The sequence below is a fragment of the Protopterus annectens genome, chromosome 2.part1 (assembly GCF_019279795.1).
Source record: "Protopterus annectens isolate FY-2018-M chromosome 2.part1, PAN1.0, whole genome shotgun sequence".
Taxonomy (NCBI): domain Eukaryota; kingdom Metazoa; phylum Chordata; order Ceratodontiformes; family Protopteridae; genus Protopterus; species Protopterus annectens.
This window is the reverse complement of record NC_056729.1, coordinates 622,178,763-622,193,082: the sequence shown is the minus strand read 5'-3', so window position 1 is coordinate 622,193,082 and position 14,320 is coordinate 622,178,763. Positions and strand designations below refer to the sequence as shown.

Sequence of the window (14,320 nt, the reverse complement as noted above, 5' to 3'; positions counted from 1 at the left end):
ACTTTAATTGCATCCTAAATCTTTCTTTGTTTACCTCTAAACCTATCTGATATTTATTTAATTTTCACTTTTGTTCTATACTACTGTGAGGTCTACTGGTGAACTTTCTTAACCTTTGATTCACATTTGGGACTGTTGTTCTTCCCCAGTGCTTTAATATATGTAATTTCCATATCAGTGCATAAGCTAAGCAGAAAGCAGTGCAAAACAAAATGGATTTAATGGCTGAGAGACATGCACAAGATCTGTTGGGACAGCAAAACTCAACAACATGCCCTAAGCAGGGTTTCAGCAATCAATGCAAAGCAGCAGCAGTAAACCAAGGAAGCTACTAGTAGCAGATCAGTCAAACTAGATGTCTGCATCTGCCACTAAGTATCAAAGAGCAGCAGCTGTAAATCTGTCAGCCAAGTGGATGCAGAAGCAAGAGGGGCCTTTAATGCATTGTTTTCTCGTGAGGCCTGATAGGGCACAGTCACTTGCCTACTTATTCTATTGTTTTGGCTTACTTGCCTCTCTTGCTATCAATTAAGATGGAAGTCCTTGGAAATTGCATTGCTTAGGAGCAGAATGATGATACAATGGGAGTCTAGTGTTACAAGTTTGAGAAGTCTGGGAATGTTAACAGACTTAGAACTTTCACTTGATTTAGACCAGCTGAAAGGTATTAGGAATTCCCATGATGTATACAATAAATTAATTTTATAGACTGTCTTTTTTATACTTTTTGCCCAACCCTCACAACTGACCATTGGCTCCTCCAAGGAGCATCTATTCATTCACATGATGTACCAAGCATGGCAATCCTCCCCTAGACTTTCTCCAAACTGTATTTTGGGACAATGTGAGGATTAATGTTCACTAGATCAATATCATATTGTTGCCCAGGAGGAATTTTTTTTTGTCATAACATAAGTTCCCTTCTACTCAAGAACAGTACTATCCAGGGATGGATGTGGTGGCAAAACATCTTACCTCTTCAGCAACTCAGTCAATGCCCTGCCTTCCTGAAGATAACGACTACACTGTGTGCCCCTGACCTGTGTTGGAGATCCACCATGTGGTGTGCTTGATTGCATACTTTCATGCCTAGCATGGGCAAGCTCACCTTCTTTTGCCATCGCCTCAGACACCCAAACTGCTAATTGAACCTGGGTCACTCTGCACCACATTACTCGCTACGTTGCAAACTGTTAGTGTCCATGAACATTTTTACATTAGGAGTTGGCTTGCATTTTAAGATACTAGGTGTGAATATGGATTCAGAAGATGTAGATGGCTCTCTTTTCTGGGCTTCACAAAAGCCTATAGGAAAACAAATTAAACTGATTTTTAGCAGTTGTTATTTTTACCACAGCTGATAAAAGTCATAATGGGGTTAATTATCATATCTTCCTATGTGATTCTTTTTACTTTCATTTCTATATAATAAAGTTTAGAATTTCTCACTATACATATCTAGATAGTTCTGAGTTAAAGTATCTAATATTATTGGTATTGAGATAGATGAAGAGGGGAAATCATTGTTTTTAAGCTGCTTAACAGGTTTTTAGTTTGACTGATTGAGGTTGTTAGTTAGCTGATAACAGTGAAGCAATATGACTGATTCTGAGCAATTAAGGGTATACATACTCACCAGTAACAGTGTAAACTTTTCACTAGATTTTACATTATTTGTCTTTTCTTAAGGTTTTACGGATACATCAGATGCTTTACTTAGGTATCTGTCTAACACTGGTGTCAGATCCATCTACATGTGTTTTGCAGACTTGGTGAAAATATGACCATGTACCCCAGAATGTGCAGTAGAACATGTTGTAACAATACAAGGTCATGGTGCCCACTGTTGTATGTCATTCAGTGTCTGTATTAGAGGAATGAGAGGTATACCTGCAGTCTTTGTATTATTCAAATAGGATCAAGGTGGGCATAGGGCTTCATTACAGTTGTGTCTTAGCTACACCTCCTCTTTTTGATTTTCATGGACTGGATACCAAGGTGCAGTCACTACCTAGAAAGTGTCCAGTTAGGGAATGTGATGTTGGCATCTTTGTTATTTTCAGATGATGTTGCTCTATTCATTGCAAGAGAGTTTTATCTCCAGGCATGCAGTAGGGAGATTCACCACAGCTGATTGTGTCGCAGTTGGAATGAAAGTCATTTCCAAATCAAAAGTAATTTCTGTTTTCTGAAAAACATTGGATTGTGATCTGAAGGGGAGGGGAAGCAGTAGCTGCTAGTGGAAAAGTCTGAGGATCTTGAGATGTTCATAAGCAAAGGCAGACTGATTTATGGAGGCAGCACTTCTAATGGATTTACCTGATATCATCAAAATTGCAAAACATTAAATCTCACTTTGTCGACACTCATAATATCAAATCCGCACTTCATCAAACCAATGGAACTACAAAGACTTTACCAAGGTAAGTAGCCACTTAGCCAAAAAATAAAGAAAGAAACTGCATCATCCCTGACCCACCCAGGTGGGGGGGGCTATACCCCCCACACCCTCCTAACTAAATATACCAACTCCGATATCATACTATAGCTGGGAAAAGGGCAAAATTCAACATCTTGCATAACCAGTTACTTACCGTGGGGAAATCTTCCTAAGTTCCAGTGATTTGATGAAGTGCAGTTCAATACTCTTAGTGTTGATTAAGTGAGATTCAATGATGTGGCACTTCGACGAACTCAGGTAGACCCCTTCTCACACTGCACCAGATGGCAGTGGTAAACAGAGCAGAGTCTTAGACTGAAGCTCTCCATTTACTGGTCACTGTGCATGTCTTCATCTCCAACTATGGTCATGAACTTTGGCCAATGAGCATGAGGATGGGATCACAGACAAAGGCAGCAAAAATGAAGTGTCTTTGCAGGGGATTATATCTTACATTCAGTTATAATATTAGCAGATAAGAAATCTGTAAGGATCTTGGTATGTAGCCACTGAACCACCATTTTACAGAGCTAATTGATGTTATTTGGGTATCTTTTGGGGGTACTCTGGGTTCTTCCCACAGGAGATATAGCAGACCTAGACCACTGAAAGCAGATCCCTGAGCAGACTTAGGACATCTAGGAGGGATTATGTCCCTCATCTTTGCTGGAAGCACCTGAAGATTCCCTGGGGGAGTGGAAGACTGTTGCTGAGGATGATTAGCCCTTCTCCACTCTGGTCAGAGCTTTACCACTGTAACCTTCATTAGGCAAGTAGTTTAGAAAGTGGATGAATGGGTCTTTAGATAAACAGATGTCTTCTTGACTCATTATCTGTAAACATATGTCTTCTTGACTCATTATCTGTAAGCATTATATCATTTTACAGTGGATTATATAACACCCTGTGGTGCAGTTACATGCTTTTGCATGCTGTGTCAGCTTTTCTCTATATTCCATTCGGATGTACTGTATGTGTTGTTTGGTTATTATAACACATAGGACATCTTACCTAATAAAGTACTGTTATATAGCTTATTACTTGCCTCTTTGGGTATGAACTTCCTTCTTTTAGCCTATTTTCTTAATCACCGTCTTTCAAAATGTCCACTACAGTCGGCACAGCTGTGCCACACTCTTTGACTGTGCCCTTTGCTGCCCTGCTCATTTATAAGTAACAACCACATACTTTAGTTTTGCATAGTACATGCACCTCAGTAGATAGTTTACACACTATGCCATATTTTTATACAATGTACACACTCTTTAAACAGGGCTTTGCTTTTGTATGCTACTGCGCAGAAGGTGCAAGAGTCTCAGAAATAAATGCTGATATAGCTTTATAACCTTTTATCAGGAATCACATAAAATTCAAGAAAGGAGATTTATAACTGCATCCCAAATCTCATGCTGTAAGTCAGAAAGCCATAACAATGTAGCAAGACTTCTGCAGTGGGGATTGCGCAAACATTATAATACTGAACTAGCTGAGAAGCATTGGAAACATGAGCCACAAAGCATTACAAAGAATGATGAAGTTTATATGACATGGAATCACTTATTACCAATAGTTCAAAAATAAATGTGAGAAAGCCAAATATAGTAGTCCATGAAAAGAAGACAAAAGTAGCATTAATCATTGAAATTGCTACACCCAGTGGTTACAGTGTCTTATGTACACAGAGACACAAAGTCATAACATACCAGGGTTTGCAGGTAGAAATTATGGAAATGAGAAAGAAGGATACACTGACAGTTCCAATTGTAGTAGGAGCAATGAGTCTCATAAAAAGAATTTACAGTCTTATTTAAACATGCTAATGGTACAAGTAGCTCTGTATGAAGTGCTGAAGTTGTAATTTCTGGGCACATTGCGGGTGCTGCAAAGAGCACTTTTGGCTAACATCAAAGATGGAAACAATACTAATTGCACAAACTTTAATCAAACTTTGACTTAGGAATGGGCCCCATTCCAATCATGGTATTAGAAACCCAAAGGACATGGAGAAATTAAGCTGAATTAGCAAAATTTAAGCTGAATTAGCAACATTTAACTTACCTGTACTCATTACACCCTATTAATGGGAATGGGCAACAGGAAGTGTATGGGGATTGAATCATTGTCTGAAGTAATGTTTGAATCCCTTCTTTTCTTTCTTTTTTTTAAATGCAAATATACAAATGCATGTCCATATCAAAGTTGTCTGTAATCATCAGTATATGCCACAGCTAAGTAATTTCAAAAGACAGCAAATGTCAAGATAACCAAAACACAAGGAATGTACTGTATGACCACCTAATGATAAACTTGAACATGCCAACAAAATAAATCCTATGGTCTGTCAAGCTTACTTAAACATTGCAGCTTTCATATTTGCAATAACCCCCTCTCTTACCACTGGTCCATCCCGTTTCCACATGGCATAAGCTTTTCTGAACCATTTTTTTTTCACAAGCACACACTTAACTGTCTCTGCTATCGCATTACATGACTTCACTCTCTCTCTCTCTCTCTCTCTCTCTCTCTCTGTCTCAGTGAAATAATATTTCCTACTGACTGTTTTGAACAGTTTCCTACTAAGGTATCATACACACTTCCACCTCACATTCCTCTTATTCTTAAAATTATAATTTTACATCTATGAGATTCAAACTGGAACCTAAAAGAAGGTAATTTGTTTCACTAACATTTGCATTTTTAACGTAAATCCTACCTCTGTGTATTTTTCATTCCACGTGATGGCACTCACATTGATGCTGACTTCTTTGCCTGGAGAGGCTCTAGGTTCTATCCTGCCAACTTTTACCACATGAAATGCATCACTGGGTAAAATCTGTATGTTCACAATTTCATACATGATCACTGCATCACCATTTTCATCAAAAGATATTTCTTCTCCTGTACTAGCATACAAGTGGACCTTTTTCACGGCCCACAATACCTATAAATAGAAATATATATAACCATCAATAAGGACATCTGGAATAGCTCTAACAACATTAGTGATTCTGAAGAGTATTCTCTGCATATTTACTAGGAATATGTATTTGTATTTATTTTTCCAAAGAAAATGCTTAAATCATTTCTATGATTTAATAGAAATTTTATATATACATAAGCAGAAACCCACAAACAAGTGCAGACATATACATAATTATAACAGACACACACACACACACACACACACACACACACACACACACACACACACACACACACACACACACACACACACACACACACACGCACGCACACACACACACACACACACACACACACACACACACACACGCACACACACACACACACACACACACACACACACACACACGCGCGCACACACACACGCACACACGCACACACACACGCAGACACACACGCAGACACACACACTCACATACACAAATCCTGATTGCAGACTAATTTCATGCTGTAACAAATTCAGAAATAGAGGCCTGCATAGAGACTTGCACTCCTAGGTACAGCCTATGCAAGATCATAGTTTAAAGCTGTGGAGTTCTAACAGTGCATATAGTACAAAACTCTACTAAGCACCATTGGGATCAGGGCGAGAGGGTGGACATTTTTAAGAAATATTCCTGAGGCACAGTAAACTAAACCTTAAAAAGGGCACAGTATACTCAAATCAAGGGGTGGCGTAAGCCATACAGAATCGGGCTAGGCTTATAATTGCTCCAGGGCAGATAGCCTAGTATGAACCTATGAACCTATGAACCTATGAATGTGGATTGACACATGCATTAATGCATGCCACATCACCAGGAACTGAATTAAGTACAGGACCAGTTTAAGGGAAAAGATACAGTACACAGATGTGGTGACTCAGGCCATTCTTTCTAGGACCTGGAAAAAAAGCCAAAAAACAGAGGTACTTGTGTGACAAGAAGAAAATTCAGAAGGTAAAAAAAAACAAATGCCTTGTAGAATTGGATAGGTGGCCAGCTAGGAGCTCATAAATATTAAACACAAAAGGTGAAAGAAACAGGATCTGAAGACATATTGAAACATCTGTAATTTTTTCAACAAATTAATGTTTTCTTTCTTTAAGCCTATTACTTTTATTGGCTTTCTAGGAGAGGGAGAAGCAGTACTGAAGCTCAGATGGCCTCTATTTGTCTTGTGGCCCAGGTGTGGGAGGAGTTGACTGGGGACATGAAAGGAATTATAAGGTGTACATCTTCTCAACTATCCTGGGGAGGGTGTTGGGACACCCTAGGGTGGAAAATGCCTCTGCTATTTTCCCTGAAGGAAGCTGGAGGGAGGTGGATGAAAGGCATTATTAGTGGGCGATGTTCAGGGAGGTAAACAATAACGATGCATCACTACATAAGCAAGCCGACTCCCTTCACAATGCCCATGTTCTCAGCTACTCACAGACATTGCTCAGCATACCTGATGGAGAAAAGGTGCATTCAGAAAAAGAATGAGCAGCATGAATGACACTGTAGGTGTTCAATTCCTCTCTGATTCCATATCTATGAGCACTCTCTGAGTTTAATTTCTCCAAATTTTTTGGATTTTTAATACCATGACGGGAATGGATTCCATTCCTAACTCAAAGCATGATTAAAGTTCATGAAATGAATATTGTTTCAGTCTTTGATGTCAGCCAAAAGTCCTCTTCACAGCACCTACAATGTACCCAGAAGTGCCTCCTTCTGTAATTCATATGGACTTACATGTATTGGTAGTATGTCTATATATGACTGTAAATTCTTTTTTATTAGATCTTTTGCACCTACTATGGCTGTAACTGTCAGGGTATCCTTCTTTCATATTGCTCTCATTTCTGCTGCATAACCTGATACTTTATGACTTTGTGACTTTCTGTATGTAGGACACTGCAATTACCTGGTGTAGCAATTTCAGTGATCAGTGCTATTTTTGACTTTTTTCCCTTGACAACTATATTTGGTTTTCTCCCATCTGTTTTTTGAAATGCTGGTAATGGGTGATCTCATGTGACATAAACTTCATCATTTTCTACAATGCTTTTTGGTTCATGTTTCCAATGTTTCTTAACTAGTTCAGTATTATAATGTTTGCACAATCCCCAGTGCAACAACAGTCTTGCCACATTCTTGTGCCTTTCTGTATACAGTTCCTATGCCATAAGTGTATCACACCCAGCAACAAGATGCACAACTGTTCTAGTTCTTTCTTTTTTACAGAACCTGCATTTGTTTGTGTCTTCCACATGTTCAATGGACTTTGTGAACCAGTGTGAACATAGTTCATTATCCTTCTTCTTCTTCTTTCGGCTTTTTCCCGGTTAGGGGTCGCCACAGCGGATCATCTTGTCCGCACATTGAATGGCAGTGGAGTTTTATGGTGTCGAGTTGCCAGCCCGGCGCCCAACCTTCCACAGAAGGCACACTCACACGCACACCTAGGGCCAATTCAGAGTATCCAATCCACCTGCAGCATGTCTTTGGGATGTGGGAGGAAACCGGAGCACCCGGAGGAAACCCACGCGACCACAGGGAGGACATGCAGACTCCGCACAGAAGGCACCCCAGCCGAGGATCGAACCGGAGAACCTCTTGCTGTGAGGCGGCAATGCTAACCACTGCACCACCGTGGCCGCCCGAACATAGTTCATTATCCTAGGTCACCATTATTAACCTTTTATCTTTTGGTTACAAACTGACCTCTCCTTAACTATTCTTGCATCAAATCCTGTTTGTCATGAGGTTGTTCAAAGAGATCTCTATACTTGCCATGACATTTATGCCTTTTCTGCATTTCTTTCCTTTCTTATCTGATCCTTCTCCTTTTATTGTTTAACTTTGTTTTTGGCGCATTCAATTTCTGTCTGATTTTTGTATATTTCTGGTTAGTTTTCATTCCAACTTGACACAGATATGCTTCTGCTAAACTAAGCAAGGAAACCATCGTGGACTTCTTGTTCTAATGTTTTAAAACTTCAACTATGTTTGAATTTGGTGAGGTCAGCAGATATGTATGCAGTCCCATGACTGCAGATCTGTCTATGTAATCAGTTTTGAGGAGGGTCATACCTCTTTCAGAATGAGGAGTATATAATCTTGGAATACACTATTTTTTATACATCATTTGTTAAGCATGAAGTATATCCTTGTTTTCCTGTCCAACAGATACAATACATTTTATGGCAAGTCAATCACCCCAAAACTGTAAGTTAGAAAAATAAGAGTAAATCGTTCATAACTTGGACTTTATTCCTATATGTCAATGCAGTTGTCAATATTACTTTTAGTCTTCTAAAGCATTCCACACAGAGTTTTATTCACGTTTCTTCATGCTTTTTTGCCAATCCTGCATCAATTCCCAAACATGTATATACTCTCCCCTGCTTGAGGATTTCTGTATATCATATTCCTGTCCCAGACTGATATTTTCTTGGTGTTATAACTTTCCTGCTTTAAACATTGCTTTTGTACATTTAAGACCAAATGACAGTCTTATATCATCTGAGAAAGTTTTAACCACATGCAATTGTACTTTTAACTCCATATCTGATGTACTATATTGTTTTAAGTTGTCCACAAAAAGTTAATAATGGTTGTTTTTATGAGAGCCAAATTTTAGCCATGGCCTAAGTTCTTAAGTAAAAGGATTAATGTTTTAATGGATTAAGATCAAAGACAAAGCAACAGTTGTGACAAAGAATATCCCTAGAATCCCCATCTTTGAATTTTTATCCCTGGGATAATAATTTGCCATTTGTCATGGCTTAACTGTAAAGTAGTTTCCCACTGTTTCATAGAGTGTGATGTAATTGATCAATGTAGGGTGTATCTTATAAATCTGTAAACACTCCTTTATCATTGAATGCAGGATATAGTTTTTTTTTGTAATTTATCTATGCCATACTTAAATTCTTTCCCTTTTCACAGTTCAACATTATATCACCATTTAGCAACAAATGATCCTTTGTTTCATATAACGTCCTTTTGTTACCCTTTTGATCCATTGCCATAATTATTTTTTTTCATAAATGACTATAAACTCTGTCTGCATCAGTGCCATTATATCCATTATATAGTTTGTATATACACTGGAAGGCAAGTTATCAGTCTATAGTTTTTAGAATGGCTTGTAGCTTTACTCATAAGGAGGAGTATCATTTTTCCTGTTGTTAACCAGGTTTTTGTCTGGGATGTACACATAAGTAATTCTTACTCCGGACTTAATATTTATGTAAAGATTTTAATACTTTTAGTCAGAGGTTAAGTTCTGTATCTGGGCCTGGGGTTTTCAAATTAAGAACTTTTCTTCATTTCGTTTTAGTTTTCAATTCTTTCAATTTCAATTACTCTGGCTGTTACTTCATCCCATTTCATATCCTCTACATTTTAACTTGTTATTGTTTCTTTTAATTTTTATATCCATCCAGCATCTTTTTTATGTTTCACAGGGTTTTCATAAAGATTTTTTCCAAAATGGGTCTAGTTCTTTTTTTTTTTTTGGTGTTTCCATTCAATGAGATATACTTACACACAAACACAGTTGCAGTAAGATACTTAGTCAGCTGAAGCTTTTCTAAATAATTTCTGTTTTTCTGTCACCAGTTGCATGAAAATCTTACTCCATAAATGTCCTCAGCTCCAAGAATGAATATGTTCTTCCCCGCTATGTTTACAGTATGATACCAGTATGTAAAAGTTCAAAGGTAGCAAAAAATGGAATTTAGATTTATCTTGATAGCAAATAATAGCACTCATCACTGTGATTTTCTAAAGGGCTGCCATTGATTGACAGTGCAAAATACAGTCCTAATGTCTCTCAGCCTCTTATTCTATAAATTGCTATCCTAGGCCACTGTTAAAACATAAAACATACACACTCGTTACAGATAAACCAGTTTACAGCCTAAGATTTGGTCTGTTATTCAGACTAAATCTTAGGCTACAAACCAGTTTACAGCCTAAGATTTAGTCTGAGTAACAGTATTGCCATAGTGATGAACCAGCTGTGGACAACAATAGGTGAAAAATTGTTCTGTAAACATAATCCAGCAACATGGAATCTCTCGCCCCAAGGGTGATCACAAAATATCCTTGCTGTCTTCAAATCTAAACTCATACAGCACCTTTAGCAGGGACGCGTATGCAAATAATTTTGTGAAACAGAGTAGTATCCATGATTACTACTATTATTTCTTCTGTACAATGCATCAACTACTACTTGTTAGACAAACAACTACCGACAAGTTGGGACATGTCATACCAATAGAAATATTACAACTTTGCATTATCACCATCCTGTAAATAATGCAAATATGCTATTCTTTATCTGTAGTGCATGAATATAAATCATTATTTTGCTATTTTAACTCTATATACATGTTCATCTATGCCCTTTTGGTTTGAATTTGGGCCTACCCAGTTAACAAATTGCAAACAAATAAATAAATGACTTAATAAAACACATCAATCCCCGCATTTGCCTGCTCCAGTGGCAAACCCTACCTGTAGTACATATACCTGCAGTACATATCCCTGCAGTGTATCTAAACCGATGTTAGCCCATTGCACTTGTGTTGGTCATTATCAGTTGTCTTGTCTGCATTCAGGTTGCATATATTCCTGCCACTCCCTTTGTAACAGAGTATATAGTAGTTTTCCCACTGCTTGCAGTAATGTAGTCTCTAGCACAATAGTAACTGTAGGTTTTCTTGTGGTAAAACTGGACCTCTGGTGACATAGTTATGCAAATGAATAGGATCAAGCTTGAATGTTTTTGAATCACGCCTTCAATAAATATATGATATCTAATCTGTGTCATGGACTTGTGTAAGCCATTCATCAGTATGAAGATGTTGCACTAATGCCCAGTAGAACTTATTGTTATATGGAGGGGCTGTCATACTGACCAGTAGCATAGCACTACTAAGTGGGGCAGCCACACTTCTCTCCAGCAGAATTATGATACTATGTGACGTGGCCACACCACTACCCACAAGCATCATGCTGTAATGTTAGGTAGGCATGCTACTGCTCACTAGCATCCCCTGCATGTGAAACCTGGCTGCATTACCAGACATTGTCATCATGCTACTGTTAATGTGTATCATGCTGCCTGTTGAAGTACATCCCATGGTGTCCAGTATGCATAACCATACATACTGGCCTTTACTTTTTCTCCTAACTTACACATGTAGGGTGGCCATGGCTTCTGACTTTAATAGGATTCCAGCATGTTGCATCAGGTATGCAGACTAGCCCTGCATCTGTTGCAGAGGGACCATCAGAAGTCCCTACTTGGTACATATGCTTCCTTTATAAGGTGGATGCTTAGCAGCAGGTTGCCAGGGGGTATTTCTTTGAAATTCCAAGACTCATTAGTACAGATCCCAGAAGAGTGATAATAAATGACTGAAGATGTGGACTTACATATACAAATTTTGAGATTGCTTTTCCTTGGAATAGTTCTTTTGGTCTAAGGTATGGTGATCTTGGGGTTGGTGTTTAAAGCAATAAACAATATTTGCCATTCTCCAGTGTTTTTGGTCTTTTCTTCCAAAACATTGGGGCTTGATATTATGAGTCTCAACATTTCAGTTGTAAGGCCTGTTAGGGGTTTGTGTGATTTCCCTGACACTGTTCACTCTGGAGAACAATGCTGCTACATGTAGAGTGAACTTCAGAGACATCACACTGACCTTCTTTGCCAAAGGAAAGAAGAGATTAGGGAGGGAAAGACACCTTCTTTTTGTAAGTAGGATTAGTTTGCATTGGAACTGCATTTACCTTCATTTGTCAGGATTATGCTAATCTATTAGTGCATTACATTCTGTTTTGTGGTGGCACAGGAGACCGAGATTAATAGGCTGACCTACCAGAAGAGACAATCCAGGCTCTTCAGGTAAAAGTGTAAGAGCATGCTATTTCTGTAAGTTAAGTAATAGGTCAATATAATATGATACTTGTGCATATATTTATTTCTGATTCTCTTGCCTCCATCCTTTATTTTTGTCCTATTTTTCTCATCATGGTTTTGTATTTTTCCATTTATTTGCATTTTCTGTGGGATCAGCTTTGGTGCAATAAGTAGAGAGGCAGCAGGCACCATGCTCAACACCCACCACTGCCTTGACCAATGGATCCCTATTGTTTGTCAGTCCTGTTTCCTTGTTAGGTGATGAAGATCACCCTACAGAAGCTGACTTTGAGGTTTCACTAGTGACCTCTGTTGTCATCTCTCAGGAAGGCGGCAAAGGATCCTTCTCACAGAGTGGCAAGGAAGGGTCCAGCTGGATGACTTAGTGGAAATGGCTGAGGTGGACTGTCAGATGGATGCCAGTATTGTTACCCTGGAATATATTCCCTTGCAGCTTGTCTGACCAACCCTGGCCATCTTGCTGTGAGAAGCAGCATCTGCACTTCATGCTGTCCACAGTGTCAGCTGCAGTATCCATTATTATAAATAAAACAAGTTACAGCATCAAAAATATTCTTGAAAATCTGAAAGAGGAGACAGAAGGAAGTGATTTACGAATAAAAGCAGCATACTCATGTAGTATGTGCAATTAATGCAGGTTTGTAAAAAAAAAAAAGTTATGATGTACCAAAATATTGCAACTGCAATATTTTTAATGAAATTTATTTTGCTGAGTGTGGCATACCAAGCATTTTATGTGGGCAGGATTATTAGAAATTTGAATGTGTATACACTGCCATGCAATAAAAGCGAATGGCAATAATGCTTTGTAAAAAGTGAATGGCAATAATGCTTTGTAAAGACATACTTTAAAATGCACAATTTTTAAAAAAGTTTATTTTTTATGTGCTAGACACTATAGAACCTGATTTTGGTGACAGGGATGATAAGAACATCTTAGACACCAAAGAATATGAGTGGCAAATCAAATTAAATGCGACAATTTTGCAGGCTTGAACGACCATATTTATTTTAGATGTGTTTTAAATAACCACAGGCTTAAGACCAAGTAAAGGAATTAATTTAAAAAGGGACATGATTGGATGTGTTTCAGATGATGTGATGCTATTATTATTATTTTTTACTGTTTTATGAGCTGAGTTTTTCTTGTAGTCAGAGTCTGAAGAAGTCTGCATATGAACAGATGACAGCATTCACTCTGTAATAAAGTGCTTGTTTGAGGGAATTGCACAGTAGATTATGGATTTTTTCTTGTTTTTACTTTATGGTATTCAGACAGATCTCACAGTACAGAGTTGTACATAATCCAAAGTAAGTTTCAATAAGTTTACAGTCAGGAACTGAGTAGTTATCTAACTGAGAAAATGGGTGTCATTCACAAATGGGGCCATAGCTGGCCTTAGGCATAGGCCACCTAGGCGACCGCCTAGGGTGCCGCTCTAGCAGGGATGCTTTTCCAGTATTTATTTGATGTAGATAGACCAGGATGGGGGTACCTGGGTAGTGTGGTGAAGGGCGCCGTGAAGTCCTTTTAACTAGGGCACCAGTTGACCTATGGATGCTCCTGAATGGGGCCTATTGAATTAGTTAACAGTACTGGAGTGAAGCCAGATAGAGTCATATTTGTTTAGCTTCACAAGATTTGAATAAAGCTATAAAAACAAATTACTATCTGCTTCATACTGTTAAAGAAGTAGTATATGTCATTCAGAGGCAAAGTATGTAAGCATGTATGTATATATGCATATATGCATGCCTGCATGTATATACGTATGTATGTATACATGTATGCATGCATGTATTCATATATGCATGTATGTATACATGTACATATGTATGTATGTGGGTAGAAATGCATGTATGCAGTTATGTGTGTGTATATAGGTATATATGTATGCATGCATGTAATGCATGTATGTATGAATATGTATGTATATATATTATCTATCTATATATATATATATATATATATAT

At 38.1% G+C, this 14,320-nt stretch overlaps 1 pseudogene; it reads right to left on the bottom strand.

Moving 5' to 3' along the window:
- The window catches only part of LOC122794887, a 199,871-nt pseudogene that overhangs the window by 135,898 nt on the left and 49,653 nt on the right, over positions 1-14,320 (bottom strand).